This window comes from Emys orbicularis, chromosome 2, assembly GCF_028017835.1.
Source record: "Emys orbicularis isolate rEmyOrb1 chromosome 2, rEmyOrb1.hap1, whole genome shotgun sequence".
In the NCBI taxonomy this organism is placed as follows: domain Eukaryota; kingdom Metazoa; phylum Chordata; order Testudines; family Emydidae; genus Emys; species Emys orbicularis.
The window spans coordinates 153247421-153264052 of NC_088684.1; positions in this window are offsets into that span (position 1 = coordinate 153247421).

A 16632-nucleotide genomic window follows, 5' to 3' on the forward strand; every position below is an offset into this window, starting at 1 on the left:
GTTTTGGAAAAGTTTCAAAGAAATCATATTTCATTTCTTCCTTTTTATTTTTTAAAGCAGTGTGATTTCATACAAAGTTTATGGCAGACAGTAAAGTTGATTTTTTTATATCACTCATCTGAGTGCTGTTCTGCTACATAAAATGCATATTTCTTACACTTGAAATCCTGGGACTATGAATTCATAATGACTACCATCACTTTCAAATGCTACTATAGCTACAGAAAACTTTATATTATTATTATTATAATACACTACTTTAATGTTTGGAGATCTTGCTAGTAAACTAAAACTAAACTGTTATAAACTTTTCTCTTGAAATTGAAGTATTTTCTTTAGAATTGTTCATAAATACCATATCCTAAAATGATTCCTAACAACAAACAATAATATTCACTCAAGATTCAACTTTCATTCCTCATTTTTATATAAACCCACTATTGGAAGAATGAAGAACTGAATTCATTCTTCATTTCTGACATGCTCCTGGACTCACAGCATTTTTATTTTCAAGAACCATTTCTTAAACTTGTTGAAATGGTCTCGTTGAATTCAAGATGTGTGTTTATATTTATTCTGTTGTTTAGGAAATTCCTTGTCCCTCAGGTTGCATATTTGAACTGTATTATTAAACTTTGTTGTTAACAATGGCAAACGGACTCTTTGGACAGCATATTAGACTCATTACCCATACTTTGTATTGACAATCAATCCACGCGAAGGCTGGCCTGAGCTGTCTTTCAGTAAATATTTCTATAATAATTAATTATTTAAAATGTTGACAGAAGAAGGTATAAACATATTTACCTGAAGTTACAATGTGGTGCAACTCCTTTGTTTACACTTTCCATTGCAGAATTTATGCCAGTATAAACAAAGATGTATTGGAATAAATATACACCATTAGGGCCACATTCAGTCATCCTTATTTACATTTTTTGCCAGGTTCATTCCTAACCTGGATGCCAGTCCTACAAAGACTTAAGCATACGCTTAATGTAAAGAAGCTCATTGAGTTCAATAGAAGTACTTATGTGCCCGCTTGTGCATGTGCTTAGCTTTAGGCACATAAATCTTGTAAGAGCAGGCCCAGTGATTTTTTTCAAGTGTTTCTGTTATAATCACCTTTGTCATTATCTTCCTTTCCCTCCGCACAGATTTAAATAGTTACAGATGAGAATCAGGTCTGTACTATCAACATAATTTAAACATTTCATTCTCTCTAATATTCCCCATTACTAATTCATTAGAAGTCAGTGAATTGGCATAATAAATGAAACACCTACTTAATTGGGACAAACTCTAGATCCAGTGTACTATATTTCAAAGACTAAAATGAGTTATTGACATACCTAGTTGTCAATACTTAAATTATATTCCTCTTGTTGTCGGTAGGCCTGCTAACAATATAATTTTGAAAACACCAGTCATGGTTCCAAAGTTGTTGCTGAATTGAGTTTTGCACTTAAAGCGGGGATTCAAACACATTTGTATGTATGAATAGCATATTCTCATCAAAATTCTAACACTTATTCTTTGAATGTAGAACGAATCTGCTGACAATTTACAAGCAAATTGGTTATCTAGTTTGAGTAAAAATTAAATTAAATGGGTTCTTTAAGAAATTTAGAGTCCTGTAGCACTTTTTTTTGTCCTGAATTATTTGCAGATCCTTCAAACTTTTGTGTTGATTAAACTCACAGAAATCTTGTACACTGACTACATTTCAAGGTATTTTTATTTAATTTTTTTGGTCACTATTCTTCATAACTTGGAGTTGCCTTTTCTGCTGAGGTTAAAGAATAATGTTCCTCTACAGAGCATTCCACAAAGAACTGGTCTCTTTTAAAAAGTTTCTGCTGTTTTTCTCAAAGCAATATCTTTTATCCTCGCCTGAAATGCAATCCAAATGTTTATCCTGAAGTCTGGCCAGTAGGATACTGAATTTCATTTCTGCAAAAAAAAAAAAAAAATTGAAATTGAAAATTTGAAAAAGCCCAACACCTTGAGAGTTTTGTGGATGTTAAATTCCATAGCATTTTGTTTGGGGAAAACAGAAACGTTGCTGCAGCAGAACCATGTTGGTGTTTCTAAAACTAAATGTGAGCCCTGGCTCCCTGGCAACCGACCAGGGGGTGTGTTGGGAGCTTGGGAAGGTTCCCATGGAAGGTTTCTATCTTGGCCAGTTTCAGTCTAAATATTAGTTGAAATTGACATATTTCCACTGAACATTTCAATTTAAATGAATCAGCCTTTCTGATGTGGGAGGCAGGGAGAGTTCGGTTAGTTTAAGTGTCATAGCATTTTTCCCTAGGTCTCAGGATGACAATGCTTTTCCACATCAGATATTGTGCTGTTGTTAACTGTAGCTGCAAATGTGTAGAATATTTGCTTCCATTCACTCATTTTACAGTAGTGTCGGTTTTTTTGTTTGTTTTTGTGCTTTTTGACAGAAAGCAGTGTAGTGTGTTTTTTTGACAAAAGGCAACAAAATACACATCTCCAAACGCCAAGATTAGACATTAGTTATTGGGTCCTCAAAGAAAAGAACAATTTACAGTTTTTGCCATTTTATGTAAATATTAATAGTTTGAGGGAAATAGCCAGCTTTTAAGCAAATAAAAATGGGAGAGTGCAGATAAGGAAACATGGGTTTGTTTGTTTGCCTCTAATTTCATCTGCTGTTCTAGTAGATGAGCAGGAATGCACAGTGGTGTATGATAGCGCAGTAGAACTAGCACTGGCTGAGACATGGAAGTTCTGGTTTGTGGAAAATTCTGACACTGAAATTTCACAAAAAACTAGAGATTTGAGTGAGGAGGGGGGATTGTTTTGGAAATACCGACCCATGGTGTTTCTGAAGGCAGAAATACTCCCCAGAGCAGCAGCAGCTGAATAAAATTGACATGATTCTTGTCAGTTTCAAAGCTGCTATTCAGTGGGCAGCTGTGAAATTGACAAGACTCATGTCCATTTCACTAAGCAGGCTTCCAGGGTCTTGACTCTGGGACAGCTCCACTATGCAGACTGCCCTGGAGACACAGATCCTGGAAGCCCATCCCAAGACGTTCAGGTTCCCGACTCCATGTCAGGGATCCTGGGGATCCTGAGAGTCCTAATTAAAGCCAGGCTCTAACCTGGGATTGGGCCCCAACTCTACAGCAGGGACCCTTGAAGAGCTGTGTTCCCCAGCTCTGGGTAGTCTTCATGGTGGAACTTCTTTGGAGCCATGGACTCTGGAAGAGCTGGGTCTCTGGCCCTGGGTAGTGTGCATGGTAGGGCTGTCCCAGGGATGCAGTCCCTAGAAGCCTGGTCTGTCCAAAAGCTGGGCAGGTTTCCAACAGAGCCCTGCCTGAGATTTCCAATGGAACTCTGTTTTGATGGAAAATTTCTGAACAGCTCTAAGTAGCACACTTGTACACTTAGTATTAAAGTCGCTCTGTCGACTGCAAATATTCTTAACATCCATATGGCCTGATTTCCAATGGTGTTCTGTCTGCTGAGCTCAACTAGCATGGCAAAAGCTCAGCACTTCTTAAAATAGCCAATATTGATTTTTTTGCAAAATTAAAGGGAAGCAGCTCTCAATAAATGAATTGCAACAGATTCTGCTGGTTTTGATTAATTTTCCTGAGTAGCATAAACAGATCATTTTGGACAGGGATGGGGGTGGTATGGACCTCAAAAGATTCAGAGCTTATCTGAACCTCTTGAGCCTTCAAAATCAAGTTGAAAATCTCATAAGAACAGGCTTTCTTGTGGCATTTATGTCACTTTTGCTATGCTCACTTCTGCGAACACCACAAAGAGGAAGGAGCTTTTCTTTGCAGTATTTCAGCCCTTCTAGTTCTGGAAAGCAAAGGAGAATAAATGTGCTGGAACATTTAAGTCTTATAACTTGTTGACTTCAGTTTTGATTCTAAAATTGGTTACAGGATAAGGAGAGATCTTATTTAATCAAAGCAATTCACCCATCTTTTTTATTTTTCTCTTACTGTAGCATTTCATATGTGCCTATCACGATAGCACTGTACCTAGGCTAACCCGATATGATTGAATTCAGTGGCCTTGTAAAAGACCAACAAGAACAGATTGATTTTCACTGTTCACCCAGAATAATATCAAAATGATCCATTTACTCAATACAGCATCTGAGTAAACACAACTGGAAATAGTCTCTGCTGATATTACTGTGGAATGCCTCTGACTCAGGATATCTTGTAGTCTTTCTGTATCTGGAAGCTCATTAGCACCTACATTTTACATCTTTCAGGCATAGTGAAAGATGTAATGCTACAGGACTTTCCACCTTTGATTCCAATAGGGGGGGGAAAGGTATAAAATGCCTGTTGTGTCTGTAAAGATAAAAATGGAGTTAGTTGTCAAATTTCAGTGGAGTTATATCTCCTATTTACAGACCTCTGTAAAGCAAATCACTTATTTGCACACTGGTATTTTTAGTTGTTGAGCTGACATCTGAAATGTTTTGTAACATATTGCTGAATGTTATTTTTTCAGTTATGTTTGTTGCGGTTCTGTTCCACTATTTTCCCCCCAGATACCAGGTTGAGACTGAGATAAGGTTCTGCTAAATCTTTTGATTTTTTTTTTTTCAAATTTATTGGGGATTACTTCCTAAGAGATATAAGGTTTAATACCAGGCTGGTTTAGAGAAATCTGCCATGCAAATACATTTTCAAAGCATCAAGAATTCTTGTTTACTGAAAGTTAACTACTCCTTGAACAGCTCTAAGCTGCAGAGCCATTTCACCTTTCAAAGGAAAATAACACATTACATAGATTTGAAAAAACTGAAATCAAACAATGTGAAAACAATTCTCCCAATGATGCAGCCACGAGGATTGTCTTAGCTCTGTATGTTACCACTGGAAGACAGAGTTTGATTCACCGGTCTGGTGGTATGTCCTCTTCGGGCACCAATATTGATAGGTTCTAAGCAACAACGGAGAGGAATTGAGCACCCTCAAGTTCCTTTTGAAGTTGGGGGTGTTCAACCCCTCAGAAGGAGTTTTCAGCATCTTGCAGGATCAACTTCTTTGTTATTAGATTGGTAGAGGGTTTTAGTGCTGCAGTAGCAACATACTCCTCTTCTGAGGAGGAGATAACCTTGTAATGCTCCATGGCAATTCCTGTGGTTGAACATGATGTAGAGTGGGTGGGCCTTGAAGGGAGTGTTCTTCAATACTCCTTGGCCAGCAGATTCTGCTCCGTGACAAGGTCTTGAGGGAGAGATGTCTGTGAATGAGAGGCAAAAATTGAATGTGTCCACTAATATGATTTTATAATACATAATAGTTTTCAAATTGTTTTGTTCTACCCCAGTAAATAACTATATAGCATAAATGTTATTCAAAGGATGGTGCAGTTATGGAATAATTGAGTTCTACCCCGATTAATGACTGAGATTTATAAAATAGATGATGGATGATGATAAGGTTGCAATAATTGGGGGGATATTATTTTACAAAGCAGAGTTCCTACAGTAAGCTACTTTCTACTGAATGTAATCTGTTTTCATTGTCATGCTTTAAATAAGTTTAAGGGCACTTTGGGACTTATCTACAGTTCATATTCATGCAAAACTAATGTACTATCTCATGATATTTTCCCCCAGATTAATGTTTCTGCTTTCTGAAAATGCTAAAGAGTCACAACTGTCTGCAGGTTTCTAACTCAAGTTATGATATAAGTTTTTAGTTTTCCATAATGTCTCACTTTATGATAACTTGAACACTTACAAAAATGCAAGCTAACTAGCACTTAGCATAAAGTTTGAAGGCTCATTTAGCAGAGTGTCAGAAGAGCTGAAACATTATTCTTTTTCAGATGCTTGGCCAAAAAACAAGCCAGGCACTTCTGAACAGGTGGTTCTGAATACATAATTGCTACGGATTGGGAAAATAGTTAAGAAAATAAAAAATGACCCAAAGTATCACTGTTAAACTAAACTGGAAACCAACTTTTTTAAATTCAAACTTTTCTTTTTCCTGTTCCCTTTTATGTAGCTCTTCCTTTATTTTCTTGTTTGGGTCAGAATAGAGCTAACTCCACTGGAATGTTTCTCATGACATTTACTTTGGACAGGAGCTCACTTTGAGCATATCCAGGTTGTTTTTTTTTTTGGTCTGTGGATAAATAACAACATCTTAGGTACATTACTAATTGCTTCACTCTGATACTGTTAGACAATAAAAAGGGGTTTCCTCTTTTCTGTGCTAAATCAAAGAGGGTGGTCTTTTTGGTAAAATTAAAAAGAATTAACACCTATTGCATAGTGTTTTTATCTGTATAGACATTATGTTGTGCAGTACCTGAGCAAGTCTATACATGTGGCATGAGGTAATTGCACAGATAATGCAAAATTATGCACATTATTTAGCAGAAACCTTATGATAACTGTTCAGCAATCCTGTTGGAGATAATGGTAATTACCCAGTGATGTTGCTGCTACTGTGTTATCATTCTGATAATTCTGTTTCTAAATTGTGTCACTGCTATATTCCCACAAACATAATAATCTCCAACCATCAGTTGGGTTGCAAAGACAGCTTTTCTAAAAAAAAGAAACAGAGAATTATTGTTAGTTTAGTGAGAGAGAAGCTCCATAACACAGGTAAGAAACTTGTCTATTTTCACTGCTTCCTTTATCTTTAATGTTTCCAATTTTTTTCTTTCCCCCCCTGTTTTCTTTCTCCTTCATCTTATGAGAGTGAGGATGAATGCTAATGAGACCTTAGTTGGCCTAAACCCCAGCAGATCTCTCTGGGAAAATGAATTTGTATTCCAAATACTGGAGGTAAAATGTTGCTGATCATTTAGCAGGTCCATTAAACTGGGTAATTTCCTGCCACCTATAGCACAGTCAGGTAGTGGCTGATTTTATTCATATATAGATATATAAAAGTACATAGATGTATATGTGTCTCCTTTAACGTTATTGCTAAGTAAGTACATCATTCAAACTGAGATTAGAAAAGAGGAATGGAGGAGGGAGAACTCAGTTATGTTCAAAAGCTATTTGTAGAAGTAATAAATAAGAACACATCCTCCCACTTTCTTCTGTATCAATGGGGAGAAAAAATAATTCCCTTCTCCTCTGCCCCCTACCCCCTCCAAAAAAGTACCATTGTTCCAGAAAAGTTAGACCTATATTTTTAGTGGATAATATGCAAATGTAAACTTGATCCTGCAAAACTCTACCTTTTTGTATTACTGCATATGCATTAATATAAGGTTACGAAGGACTATGGGACAAAATGTATTTCCACAAATTTCAGATTTAGAGCCAAACTTTCTTAAGGTTCAGAGAGAGGATTATGATTCCAGCCCATCTGTACTTCAAATACAACTATTTGGTTGCAAGGATGGGATTAATGATGGTTGGGGGGAGGGGGTAGAGAAGGAAAGACGGACACACACGCAAAAATGTGTATGCATCATGAGTGAGTCTGCATTGTGCTTTGCTGCAGCTACAGAGAGTTTTAGCAGTTAGGGCCTTAGCCAAAACCCACTGAATTCAATCTAAGTCTTTCCATTGACTTCAGAGAGCTTGAGATCAGGTGCTAAAGAGAAGCAAATGACAGGGCCAGTGGTTAGAACAAACAGTTCACTTTGCTAAAGACCTTTGTGCTACTGGGAACCCAGGTGAAAATATGTGTAATGTTCTCCTTAAAGGATTAAATCCTAAAAAAGCTTATAACTTTAATGAAAAAAACAGCTTCTATAACCACAGACAACATCTAAGAGAATAGGTCTGACCTTAAACAAATTTAATTAAGCCTGTGCAAGTATAGACAACTGTATCCGACCTGGAACAAGCAGATATTACACTTACTGTGTGAGTCAACCCTCCCTGCATTAAGCACCCCTAGACAAATTTAATTTGGAAAGCCTGCTTTGCAGTTATGATGGTATCATTTTATGTTTGACTAGTGAAACTAGTTCTGAGAGGAGGCAGGAATGTAGTATGAGACCCCCATAAAAGGGTTAAACCATTTTCAAACGTTGCTATGAAATTGTTTCCTAACTTCGGGGTCACTGATCATCCAATGACAGCTCATTCTGACAGTGGCTCCTTCTTGTGGGTCACTAGTATTGGTGGTGTCAATGATTTTTCTACTGTATCCAGAACATGTATACCTGATACCTAGACCATTAAGCCTTCATTACACTAGTTATCCTTCAGGCCATGTCCTCTCACCAAGGAGGATTGGATAGGTCTTTATTAGGAATATGTCAATGTCTCTCTTTAGTAGAGGATTAGTGTTGTCTGGTGGGAAGCACTACCCTGCTTGGCATTCTCTCCAGACCTAGGCTGAACTTACTGTCTCTATAAAATTCCCCGCTCCTTTCAAGAAAATAAGAGACCAGAAACTGATTCTTCATTTTTTTTGTAAAAATATATATTTAAAAGGCTGTATATATTTATCTGTCAGCTTTGGAGAACTGAAAATGGCTGCAGGCGTGGGAAGCAATTGAGCAAAGATGAGTCAGGCACAATTAAATAATGTAACCTTACAGTTAACTTTATGTGCCAGCTCCTCTCCAGAGGATGCCAAATTCACTCAGATGTTTCCAGGCCCCAGGCAGAAGTAGGCAACATCTCCAGTGCAGTTGTAGTTTGAAGGGAGCTGAACACCTGGAGATCAGTGGGTGGCAGGAGAGAAATTGTTGTGATTGTCTATCTGCCAGGATAAATTTTATAAATTAAAAACGTGTGCCTTGGGCTTACTTGCATCAGACTGTAGAAATAAAACTTAAACTTTGCAAGTGGGCTGATTTTCAAATTCATCAGTTTGCATTCTTGTTGACATATTTCTTCCTCCTCCCCTAACCCTTTCTACCTCCCCCCACCCAAATAAACCCTCATCCAAATGGCCTGGCATGTTTATATTTCATCTACTGGCTACAGCCACAACAAAATGTCAGTCCTACCACAGGTAATGAAAGCAACAATAGAAAAATAAGCAAGGGGAGATGGAAAAATGAGGAATACTAGTTGGAAATGGAATAGCTTTAAGGGAAGTCAGTCTTTCTAATATGCAAACAAACTTCACAAACAACTGTCTGTTGTGAAATGTATGAATTACTAAAAGAAAGCACAGCTGGAGTCAATCCCCAGTGGTAGAATCTTTTCTAAAATAAATATGCTTTTTCCATGAAGTTCAGCTACATAGTTTAAAGTAACATAAATTAAGTGTGGTTGTTTTGAACCATCTCTGAAAAGCAGAGGGAGGAGGAAAAATACCCATTTGCTGCTGGGAATTTGGCTGAGCAGATTCATAGAAAAGATGACAAAATTTTAAGTTATTAAAGTAATGTTAAGACTGGGAATTTAAAAGCAGAAGTCAAGAGATGTAAAACATGCCATTACACTACCATTTTATTTACTCCTATGCAGAGGGTAAGTTAGCACAAGGGCTTAAACGGGACTCAAATGGAGGGACTTAAGTGCGGCCTAGCCTTATGATGACTCTCTTCACAGGAGTGAATTTCACTCCAACACAGATTATGATGCACCTTCCATTATTCTGTGATATCTTTTTCACAGAGGTTCCTCACTGTCCCTAGTCCACCTGTCAAAGCAAATCTTTTTTATGTCACTTTGAGTTGTCTTCCTTTTTTCTGTATTAATAAATCCAAACCTCATCTTTAGGAAGCTCTGGACCATGTATATAAGACTGGTTCAAAGAAAATCAGGATCCAAATATGTAATAAAAGTTCAGTCCTTAGATTAAAGAAGACAGCATCAATTTTAATGGAAAAAATTATCCATAAACTTGTCACAGCTTATTTCATCATCAAAATGTTAACATATATCCTACAGGTGATCAGGAGTCTGAACACAATAATTCATGGACTAAGGACAAAAGGGACCATTATATAATCTAATCTGGCCTTCAGTATAATACAGACAATAGCATTTCACCTGGTAAATGATGAGTTACTCATTACTCTTTTTATCCCCATAAGTTAAAGAAATAGCCACTGTAAATAAAAACAAAAATTTGTTCAAATCAGGGATTACATTTAGAACATACTGTTGTGCTTTTTCTGTACAATGAGACCCAATTCTGTCTTCTGGACAGTTACAAATCTGTTATACATGGCCAAATTCCTGGGCCACACATGCTTCTAACCCCCCTGCATATAGTCTAGTCACTGTTGCTCCCTCTTGGTCTCTAGGATCCATTCCCGGGTACTGACCTCTTCTCTTCACTTTTTCTTCAGTATTGGGGCTCCATAGTCAAGCCACCATAGGCCCTAAAAACTGATACCTCACATCTTCTGAGGCCATGGTTGCTTCTGTATGCTCTCCCAGACTTCCACCTTGCTTTGGGTTATCTGTCTGTCTAGATTAATCCCTTTGAAGACAATGTGTCAGAAAAGCGAGGAACCCAGACTTAGTAAAGGATGTCTAAACCACAGTCACTTTACTTTTAAAAACAGGAGTTACAGATCTTTGAAAACAACAATTCCTAAGAAACATGTACACACACACACAGAGAGACACATGCACACCATATGTCCAGGCTCAGAAACTCCAGTCCTTCCCTACCAGACAGACTTCTGCAGACAGCATCCATTGGTCCATGTGGGTGGGCTGATAGTTGAGGGACAGAGTTGATGGCCTTAGTTTGCTTTGTGAAGAGTTCACTGTCAATCATTTAACCATGTGGCAAGCACCATTCCTGGTCAGAGTCTCTGTCTCGCATACATTATAACTTTGCCCTGGACAAGGTTAGATCTGTCTTCAGACTCTAATATATGCTTTAATTGAAAATGGAGGTTACAATACAAAATGGAGCTCCTGAAACAAAATGGAATTTACAAAACAAAATGGAATTCATAATTTCACAGAGTCATATCCCACTCTGTGGAACTGTTGATCACTGCTCTTCAGTTCAGTAGTCTCTAATCCATCTTTCATGGGTCACAGCTAGTGTCTGAGGCCACACTAAATTAACAGACGAACATGATACCGGACAATGTTTAGCACAGAAGTTTGTTTGTTTGCTCGACTGATTCACAAATGAATGGAGTTAATTCAAACATCTTCCTATACCATTCCCTCCCTCCTTTCCCCTCTCTGAAATAAATACATAAATCACCTTTTAGATACAGAACAACAAATGTTAATATTAATCTAAAATATTTGAGAAAGTTTTGAAAATAGAAGTGTTGGAGAGAATGTTCACTCAACCTTAGCAGTAGTGTTTGCTACTGTGAACATCTGTACTATCATCCAGAAGTTCTCAGTGTATGGTTGTAATAAAGCAATAGGCTGCTGTCAGAGGCCTCCAATTTTTAATCAACTTCCTAAGAGCAGCATATGTACAATGGTGATGAGCAAATGTCAGAGGGCTTAGAGTTCTGTGTCAGTTCTGATTAGCACCCAAAGTTTGTGTGTTTATCTAAAACTTTTCTGAATTAACCAAATCTCTTGACTCCATAAAACTGGAAAGATCAAGAGAAAAACCAAACCTCTCCTATCTTTACTGGCACTTCAACTTCTAACTCTTTCTGAAGCCATTGTTATAAAGTGGGAGTTTTGCCATGAACTTCAGTGGGGCCAGGATTTCATCCAATAGTGTGGTTGATATTGTATATAAGGCAATAGACTGGGACTCTGACAGAGACTTCCCATGTAACCTTGGGCAAGACACTTAGGTCCAGATTTTTAAAAGGCATGTAGGCCTTGTTCCACACAACGTTGCTACACCCCTTTGAGTCAGGCACCCAGCTTAGCCATTCCCACCACAAAGTCCCGCATGCACTATTGTGTACTAACTGTTTCTACACTCAGTTGTGTGTCCCTTGTGGTTGTTTGTGCTGCGACACTCTAGGATTCTTTCCCAGTCAATCCTGTCAATTGCAGAAGAACGTCTGTCCCTCGGGGGAGGGGAGGGGTTGGCGGACTGTCAGCAATCGAGTGATCTTGCCTGCAAAGTGGGTGAGTTCCAGCCTGCGCTGAAGCACAGCTTGATCTTTAACTCATACCACAGCTGTGTGAGTAAACACTGGTTCAAAGCTCAAAGTGCATATGCTTGAGGGTTGTGTGTGTGGATGGTAGGGTGGATTGGGCAAAATATGGGCAAGATCACAGGCTAAAACTACAGTGAAGACACACCCTCAGTCATTTTTGAAAATGAGACAGACATTACAGCACTGAGTGAAGCAACACTTTTATACCTTAATGTCGATGTATTTCACTTACACAGCTGTAAACTAGAGGTAACATTGCCCTGCCTCTGGGGTATTTCAAAGATAAATTCAGATGGTATTGGTAAGATCTGAGTTCTGCTTCATTATTATTAAATTAGTCCACCATGGCAGCTATTCACATGTACATAAATAGTAGATAGAACTTAGAAAGAATGTACTGAGATGAGTGGTGGAAGTCAGAGAGGAAGAAGAGAAGCTGCCATTTTGGTGGCAGAAACACTGACATGGTAAGTCTGTTGTTTCCATCAGAAAACATTGCTATCTGGCCTTGTTAAAGAAATTGGTGATGATGAATCAAGGATCAGTTTTGAATACAACTCTTGAAAGTGGCGGTAAGCAGAACTGTATTCATTGTATATGAGTGATTTCCAGCTGAGAAGCAACTTTTCTCACAAAACTGACTTTTTTTTGTCTTATGCATACATTACTCTTCACCTAACTGGACATTACATAGAACCATATTCCCATGCCCCAGTTAAGTGTCTCTCTTGGATTGTATAACTAAAAATGCATCACTGAATGATGAATTCAGATTATTAGAAATATTTATTCTCTCATCATAAAATCCTGAGAACCTCAGACAATGATTAAATTATAAAAGATCAAGTAGATTACATATCTGACAAAGGAGGCATGCTACAAGAATCGCCAGCGTTATACAGTAACAGTAAAACCTAAACACAAACATTTTGGAAGGGACATAAACTTATGCTTTTGGGCTTAAACTATCATCTAGTTATTAGGGGATAGGAGGAAATTTTCCCTGAGGACTGTCCAATAATTATCTGTTGCAGGGTTCTTGCATCTTCCTCTGAAGTGTCTGATCCAGTCTAGCAGCTCTTATGTTCCTACAGCTAGCCAAACAAGCACAATACATACATTCTCCTCTCCCTCTGCCTGCAACTTTTTTTTTTTATTTGGGTTAACAGATTTCAGGTTTGGCTCATCTGCTAAATGATGCATGTAAAAAGCTTGTGAAGAAAAATGCAGGATTTTGTGAATTTCTAAAGATAAATTATGTTTATTCTGGGTGCTGAACATCTTTACACTTTAATCAGCATAGTATTAGTTTACAGAAAAAAGTGTAAGTTACTTACTGATGTAGATATCACTGTGTGCTGGTAATCCACTCCGGATCATTTCTCAAAGCAAACGGTTCATACATAATGATATATATCAGATAGCAGAGATTCTGTGAAAACAGCATAAACTCTCATGGTAGTGTGTTATGTTTCTCTCAGTCACAAAGTACTGAACTGAATGTTTCCTTTCTGAATTCATAACTAATTATCAACTCCTAAACATATTCTCTCATTTAACATCTAGTGACTCAGAGAATAAATCACCGAATGCTATGTTTTCCTATATTGTGCATCTTAGTCATATCAATTATTGCCTGAGTTCATTTCAGCTGCTCTATATAAGAAATATGTCTTACATTGCCTTGCAATCAAACAACTTGTTTACATTGAACTCTTTCTATGAAAAAATAAAACATGAAAACAGACTTCTCCCTGGATCAAATTATTGTAGGATAATTTTAAACATGCATGTTAACTGTGGCTGAGGAGGTTCAGCATCTTGCAGGACTTGCTCAGTATCAGACTTTAAATCAGTCATATTTTCATTCAAATTCCATGTCAGAGTCATAGATTTTAAGGTCAGAAGGGACCATTATGATCATCTAGTCTGACCTTCTGCACAATGCAGGCTACAGAATCTCACACACATACACACACACACCCCACTCCCACAGCAAACCCCTAACCTATGTCTGAGCCACTGAAGTCCTCAAATCATGGTTTAAAGACTTCAAGGTGCAGAGAATCCTTCAGCAAGTGGCCCGTGCCGGACGCTGCAGAGGAAGGCGAGAAACCCCCAGGGCCTCTGCCAATCTGCCCTGGAGGAAAATTCCTTCCCGACCCCAAGCGCTCTAGTCACCAGACTAGAGCTGCAATTGCTTAGCAACACTTATCACTGAGATGTTTTATTAATATTACTGAGAGGGAAACAAAGGATGTTTGTGTGTGGAAGTTCTGATTTCCTGAACAGGAATATGAATACCTTCAGGTACAGCTTTCATATGGCATAACTGAAGAGTAAGTTTTTAACCTCAAGGAAACAAAAGCACAATGTATAAAACAAGAGGCATGCAAGACCACAGATTAAAGGCAACAAAAGCCAGAATTTGGAATGTCAAGTATCAGGGGGTAGCCGTGTTAGTCTGTATCCACAAAAACAACAAGGAGTCCGGTGGCACCTTAAAGACTAACAGATTTATTTGGGCATAAGCTTTTGTGGGTAAAAAACCTCACTTCTTCAGATGCATGGAGTGAAAGTTACAGATGCAGGCATTATATAATGACACATGAAGAGAAGGGAGTACCTCACAAGTGGAGAACCGGTGTTGACAGAGCCAATTCAATCAGCGTGGATGTAGTCCACTCCCAATAATAGATGAGGAGGTGTCAATTCCAGGAGAGGCCTCAATTCCAGGAGAGGCAAAGCTTACCCACGAAAGCTTATGCCCAAATAAATCTGTTAGTCTTTAAGGTGCCACCGGACTTCTTGTAGAATTTAGAATGCCCATCTTTGAATTTGTTGTGTCCTACTGGACATTTACTCTTATTAAAATAAAAGTAAGTAAAATACTAAGATGATATATTAAAAGAAGTTGAATATGACAGAATACGTTCAACACATTAACCATCCAAATAATTTAGGAGAAATACTAGCCTCCTATACTTTTAGTATACATGTGGTAGTTAGAACAAATTATTAAAACTCTCATCTGGCTACAGAAGTGAATATAATCACCTTCCTAACATGATCATAAGTCATAGCCCGTTTGAGTCTGTCTATTAATTTCCCCTTCTCCACCACATCAAATATAAGTTTCTTGTCTTTGCCTTTAAGGCCCTTCATGATTTAGCCCCACCTTATATCAGATCTATTCTCTTACTGCTTCACTGACCACTGTCTTTGTTCCACCAATGATACTGGCCTTTGCCACCTAATCGGACACTTCTCCCAAAAGCACTTCTGTTCTTCCCTCTGCTGCTTCTTAAATGTGGAACAAATCCTTTCACCCCAAAATCTGTAATGCCACTACCTTATCTTCCTCCAAATCCCTCCGTAAGTCTCCCTTCTGCCAAGTGGTTTGTTGATAGTTACTAGCCTGCTGACAAGCTACATTGTATGCAGGTAGTCTGTGAAAATGTACTTATTACTTTTACCTCTCCCTCTCTCTACCTAATCCATATTTTGTTTCCTCATATATATATATATATATATATATATATATATATATATATATATATATATATATATATATATATATATATATTTTTTTTTTGAGGAGAGGGAAGATGGTCTTATTGTTAAGGCATTGGATTGAACTCAAGATATCTCAGTTCAGTTTTCAGCTTTGCCCTAGGTATCCTATAAAACCTTGGGTGAGTTGCTTATCTCTCTCCATACTTCATTTCTCTGTCTATAAGATAGAGATAATACTTATTTTTCTTCATTTTTTGTCTCTTTAGATTGTGAGCTTTTTGGAACAGTGACTGTTTCTCTATTTGTAATAGATAAATACAATTGACAATAATGACTCTTCTACAAGTCACTGTAGACAAACACAGACATCAACAAAGGTGAAACATCCCTGCCATGTTAATCCTGAATGAGCCTAATCCAAAACCCGCAGAAGTCAATGGGAGTCTTTCCACTGAGTTGGGCTTTGGATCAGGTTAACTGTTAACTGAGAGCAACACCAAGTCCTATAAAACACAGTATAAAACACATGTGGAAGTCATAGTTTTGAATGTCTTCACCTCCAGAAGGAAACCAAACTGCAACCACTACTCGTCCATCAGGGAGCTTTCATATTCCTTTCATTTCTTTTTACAAGGTGTCTGACTTGTATCTTCTCAATGTTGTTCTTTTGCATCTTACTTAAAACTGAAATGTAGAGTATGTTTGTTGTTTCGGTATATGGCAGTGTACAGAAATAATATTCTCTTTAGGCCAGCATTTCAAAAGCTGGGATCCCCCTTCAGAGGGTCTATGAGTCATGGATGGGACCGCCGGCTCCGCTGATCAACTCCTACTCCTCCATCCCAGTGCCTCCTGCATGCCATGGAACAGCTGTTCAGCAGTGTGCAGGAGGCGCTGGGAGGGAGGGGGAGGAGTGGGGATGGGGCATGCTCGGGGGAGGGGGTGGAAAGAGGTGGGCAAGAGGAGGAACAGGGATGGAGCGGAGGCGGGAAGAGGTGATGCGGGGGTGGGACAGCGCCGTAGCCACAGGTGGGCCTGGTTGGGCTGTGGCTAACCCACTTAGCATCCAGGCCCACCCCACCCTCCTCCAGCCCCATCTCTGCTCTGGCT